The sequence below is a fragment of the Athene cunicularia genome, assembly GCF_003259725.1.
Source record: "Athene cunicularia isolate RWA chromosome 3 unlocalized genomic scaffold, athCun1 chr3_part1, whole genome shotgun sequence".
NCBI lineage: Eukaryota > Metazoa > Chordata > Aves > Strigiformes > Strigidae > Athene > Athene cunicularia.
Window position 1 is genome coordinate 62,559,330 of NW_020799097.1, and position 6,342 is coordinate 62,565,671.

Genomic DNA, 6,342 nt, shown 5'->3' on the forward strand with positions numbered 1-6,342 from the left:
TGCTTTAAAAAATATTACTGTATGAAACATAGATTTATGAGAAAAATTATATTTTTATTCAGTAATTTAATTTTGTAAATGCCAAATGAATACTGTGTTTTGCTGCTACAGACCTTAGCGTGTAGACATGCTGCTAGTGTAAAAGGAGCAGTAGAGCTTTATATGGAAAGAAAACAAATGTTGATGTTAGCTAATTGACTATGCACTAGCATTTCAGACCTTTTTATTTTAATTTTTTTACATCATTTATATTTTTTTCCCCTTTTTTTATAAGCAATATTTTTGAACACTCTTCCTGGGAGATTTTTTTTTTCGTCTGGATGTGTTGTTTTGTTTCTCATTGGTTTGTAACAGCATGCATTGCACCTTCATATGTTTGGGAGAACACTGTCTTGTTCATGTTGTCTGTCTTGTTCTATGTCTAGCTAATTGTTCCCTAACTTGGGTCTTATGTACTGAATCAGGTTCTTAGAAATACATGGTTCTTCGTACTGCCATACCAAATCTTTATCGATATGGCAAAACACTGATTTAATTTTATTTTTTTATTGTTTGTTTTTTTTTATAACAGCCTCTGACTTTGCTGCCTTAATAGCATTTGGTGCAGCTTCGTCTGCACTTAATTTTTTATACGAAAATGTACTGCCTTGTAGATAAATAAAGTGTGTTTTTTACTTAAACCCGCATGGTCTCCTAATCTTGTTTGGTTTTAGTGTTCTGGCAGCATTGTTACAGGCAACAATCAAGCCAAGAAGGTTTTTTCCAGCACACTTACTTAGATAAGTAAGGAATAGAGTGTTGCACACCATAGTTAGCTTCAACATCCTTGGTTCTCGCTGATTGCTAAGGAAGCAGGAGCACATCACAAAACAGTAAGTACTGAGCATGTTGTGGACTTAAGGCACATCTCTAGTGACACCAAAGTCCAGGTCAGCTCCAGCCAGTGGGAGGCTTACTGCACTTTTTGTGTGGAAGTGCTGTTCTCTTAAAATACTGGATAATTTATTTCTTAACCTAAGACCATCAGATCAGGAACCAACTGAGTAAGAACAAAATATACTGGAGTCCCTATACTGTAGACCAGATATTTTTTCATGCTTGTCTTAAAGCATATTCTCACCTCTGGTTTTCTTGAAACCTGATGCATTACTGCACAGCAAGTAACTGGGCAAACCTGCAGAGCCTCATGCAGCATAAGCGCTTATTCTGAGGACAGGAACACTAGAGAGTAAAAGCATTTGCCAGCAAAACAAAAACTGAGAAAAAAGATGAAGCCTGCCAGGAAACAAAATGCATTATATTTAGTAGCTTGGAAATAAATTGTTGAAATTTAAGTTGTTGCCAGTGCTTCAAAGTCAGACTGATATTCTTGAGAGCAAACTTCAGCTCCATGAGGTTAATAATTCCAATTTCCAGGCTTGTGCAGCCACCCCATAGGAGCTAAGCCCCCACAGGTGCCTTCCAGTCTTTTTTACTCAGTCCCCACCAGACTTCCCAGTCCTCCCAGCCCAAGCCATGCTCTGGCCCTGGTGCTATGCCATGCACAGAAAAGGAGGAGCAAAAATGCTTTTTCCACCCTCTCTGCAAGGTCTCTTCCCTGTGTGCTCTTGGCTTTCACCATGAGGAGGGAGCGGTGCCTGCTGCAGCCTCCAAGTTTTACCTGTGTTTCCCATCTGTCCGCACGTGCGGTTCAGTCTCACCAAATGCTGGGGAGGCAGGGGAGAGCCAGCCCCGAGGTATTTTCGCAGCGGTTACCACCGGCAGGACTGTGGTGCTGGGTATGGATTACAGAGAAGGGGAAGTCTACGGGAAGCACTTGCCTGTGCAAAGGCTGCGGGCTCACACCGTAAAAACACTTGTGCAAGATGAGAGGGAGGACTGCAGGACTCGATGATGTGCAATTTGGGAAGAGGGAAAGGTCTGCCTTTGAGGCATGCCACAGCTTAAGCAACGCATGTTACAGCTTAAAAGGGGAAAAAAAAAAAAAAAAAAGGAAAAAGAAACACCAAGCTTACAACAGGTCTTCGAGGCAAACTCTTGCCTTGTAGGGCTCCAGCTGTAACTGCACCAAACCTGGCTGAGTTTAAACAGATCATTATCTAGCGCCTGGTGCAGAGCAGTGCTGGGAAACATGGAGGCTCACCCTGCAGGTGCCCAGCATATGGATTTTTTTTTTTCCCCCCCCTATACCTTCAGTTGCTTTAAACCCCATTTTTGACATGCAAAACCATTTCAATAATTGTCTTGTTGATGGGCACACTTAGAGCTAATACAGAAAGAAAATGTTTCTTTCTCCCCTTTCTAATTTCATTGAAATTGCAAAACACTCAGTAGATTAAGACTGATTTGCATATGTTTCTGCATGCATGTGGTGCTCAGCATGAGCAAAGGAAGAGGCTTTGTTTGAATGCTGTAGCCCAGGAACGTGATTATTTTTCCCACACCAATAGTTGCTATGTTTCCTTTGCAATGAAGTGCCACCTCCTACATGTCTTTCTCACACAAATAACCCCACGGGACCATGCTCTGCTTACTGTCTGAAACACACATCTTTCTTTCAAATGTCCAAGAGAAGTCCAACCTGTCCCTTAAATTCCATCCTGAGCATCCGTCAGGCAAGACCTATCCTGAGACAGGTCCATGTAAATGGTCTTAGCAATGCCTGTTTGGCCTTGCAGTGGCCCTTCTCACAGGTGTATAGCCATCCTGGACCCATTTAAACCTAGAGTAACCTACCAAAATGAAGGGAAAACAGGTTCAGTCAAGTTCTCATTTAATGGAGAGTAGATATTTGGCTCAAATTCCTATTAACCTTTTTCTTCACTGTAATTATAAGTTAATAATGTTGTCAGTGGGAATTCTTTTGATTTCTGAAAAAATTCAAATTATCATTTCAGCATGTGCCACTAATTAAAAATGAAGAGGCAAAGGAGCCAAGGCAAAAATAAAGGAAAATACCAGTGCGTGGTGAGGTGTTTCCCAGCTAGACCCTATAATTCTCCAGCTCTCCCAGTAAAGTAAAGCATACTCTATGCAGAGAGTCCCAGGGGGTTCAAATCCCACAGGTCTGACCTATGTGATGGCTAGAAGCCTGAACTGAAAAAGTGCCAGAGCTTGGACTGGTTTGGGATAGAACATTACAGCTTGAATGAAAGACACAGGCTGTGTAGTTATGTGCCAAAATAACAAGTCAGCTGATGGTAAGGCACAGAGCACAGCATTGACTGTTCTGTAGCACACAGTAATCCTACCAAAAAAAAAAAAAAAACAGAAAAGTTTTTTTCTCAGTATTTGCAATCTTGATCCTTATCCAGGCCGGCTAAGTCAATGGCGATCAGCCCTCCCTCAAGCCCACACAGCCAGACACGTAAGCAAAGGGTGTTTCTGTAGGGTTGTGACTGGTGCATCATAATCATCACCTCCTCCTACTCCTGCCACATTTAATTATGTTTCCACCTCAGCCCTGATTTGAGACAGGGGTGATGGGAAAGGACAGAAAAACCCTTGTTCCTAGAAATCTATTTGAGATGTGTTTGTTTGGGTTTGTTTTGTTTTGTTTTTAAAACAGAGAATCTTAAAAATATTTCATTTCAGGAAAGAATGATTTTGAGGTACTTGTCTGCATTTTGCTTGTCTTCTTGTTCCCTAGCATGGGTAGAGTCAGTCGATAGCCCAGACATTGCTCGGGAGCAATGGTGATGTTTTGCCTGGGTGGCCACAGAAAGACACTGGCCACATCTTTCAATCACCAGGCTAACATCTTAATTCAAAATAAGTCACTTTTCCTGACCAAATGCACTTGTTCTCTTTGTTTGCGTCTTTTCTTTGAACTTGACTTCAATGTCTCAGCAGTTTTCACTGAAGACCCTGATACCAGCATAAACTTGTTTGTGACTTTTTTGCTCTCAGTAACTGATATGGGTTAAGATAATGAAGATAGACCAGAGAGGTCCAAATTCTTCCTTCAGTCATGTCTGCAAGCTGGCAGTGATTATACAGCCCATTGTTAAGGGCTGTAAAATGTATTCACTCTGCTATTATTTTTCCATAAATTATTTGTGATCAGGTTGTTGGGTTTTTTACAATCCCTTTTGATATATGCCATTTATACACAGCGTTTCTCCAATCCATCTGAGTATCAGAACAATTGCTGATTTTTAAATTTTCTTTTAAAAGAGCCTCCACTTCTCAGACTGCACAGATCTGCATTTACAGACAACCTTGACTCACACCCAAGGAAATTTCATTTCATAGGGAAACAACTTTTACTACTTGGTTAAATTAGGACTCATCACTACAGCTCTAAGATGCACTCTGTGCACACATCTGTCAGAGAAGCCCTTGCAAACGGCAAAGTAGAAAGTTTCAGGAAGCTCTCCACAAAAAGGTTTCTACACTAACCATAGAGACCACCTCTGCATCTCCTGGTTCCTGCCAGCCCAGCTGCGAGACTTGACGTGGCCCTCCCGATAAAGTCAGCCCCAAGAGAGTCTTGAAAGGCTGCCTGCAGGTGTGCTTTCCTGCCCGCGCCTATCTCTCCCCGCTGACTCTAATGTTTCATTAACTCTCTCATCAGCATACATCAGCATAGGAGTTATCTGAAGGCAAAGGGAGACGGTGACTATTTAAAAGATGGGTTTTCAGTATCTGCGTTCCTATGAGCTCAAGGCAGAAATCTCAGAGGCACTGGCTCAGCCTTCCTGTGCAGATAAAGGCACTGCTAGCCTGTGCTGCCGGCAGGGAAATGGAAATCTGCGCAGGGTTATAGCTCCTACCTGCCCAGCCGAGCCTCGCTGCACCTAAGAATTAAACAGAGAAACAGCCATGGTTTGCTGCAGTTAAAGGCCTAAAATATCATTCAATGGAATAGTAGAGATGATACTTTGCTTTTTTCTTCTGCTCTGCTCATCCTCCTGGCCATCCCTTCTTCCCTTGTCACTGCTTCTGGTGTGTCCACCTCCGTTTCACCAAGGCACACACGCTTGATGGAGTTTGGTCCAAAGCCTGCTGAAAACTGAAAAAAGTCACTCCGTGACATCAGTGAGCCCAAGCTCATGCTTTGTCAAGGCTAAGAAACGTGGATCAATTTGCTGCCCACAGCTGATGGGCCCCTGCCACTCCCACTCAGGAGAGGCCCCCACACACTCACAGCAGTGCTGCTGTTGCCCCCAGGTTGAGGATCACCTGCTCTGAAAAGTGCGCTCTAGCTGTGTCTTGAGTGACATCCTCCAGCCGAGCCCCATCTATGCACAAAAGCCTTTCACTGGAGGTGATCTGTCCCAGGCTGGGAGGCCCACCAGGAGTGGGCAGGATGGGCCATATCATGCTCAGCTTCAGCACCCTCTCAACATCTGCCCGCCTGCCCAAGGCAGGGATGAACAGTTCTCCTGATGCCCCATGAAGGTCCCACCACAGTGGCACCTCTGGAGCAGCAACTCAGAGGGAGACTTCTTGAACTAGCACCGATGCAGGCACACTCTTAACTTTCTCTAATCAGAGGTTAGAGTAATCCTTTCCTCGCCAACCTCTGATTTGTGGCCACATCCTCTAACAGAAAACCCATAACAAATACAAATGCAGTTCGTATGGTGATAAGCTACAGAACCGATGTGATAGTCACCCCCTCCATCACCACTCTAAAAACCATCGCTTCCTAGCGCAGACTTTCATTGCGTCTAGTTGGCGTAGCTGCTGTTCAGATCTCAAAGAAAGCCCCACTGCCACAGGAGAAGAGGGGACCTGACACACACCTGCCCCGTGATTTTACCACAGGCATTGCAAAGCAGCAAACTCACTTACGTGATCATTAAAATAAGATGCTGGATTTGCACCACCACCCACACACACACACCCCCTCCATTGTTCAGTTGTCACTTCTGAGGTTTGCTACACTGTCTGTCTGACATCCGAAAAATACCTGTTACCATCCTCTCTGGCAACTGATCAATGGAGCAACTAGGTTTTTATATGATAGCTTGAATGGATTGAATGTGAAATGTTAAATGATACCTTGTTTTGCCTTCCTGTCAGAGTGGTACAAGCTCTTCTTCCTTCCTCTTTAACACCCACAACTGACTTTTTCTCAAAGGATTTCTAATAACAGAAATCAGCTTTTGTCTAGAGCACAGGAAGTATTCCAGAAAGCTTGAGTGTCCCAAACATGCTTCTGTACTCTCTTAAAGCTGATGCTGAGGGTGCTGCCGCTTCAGTCTTGCTACGCCAAAGCAGGTTTTCATATCCTAATTCAAACTTCCCAGTAGAAACAGGCTTTCTGGAAGGAGAGCCCAACCGCTACATGGGTAGGTTTGAATTTACCGTATTTCTGTTGGCTGTGCACACAGG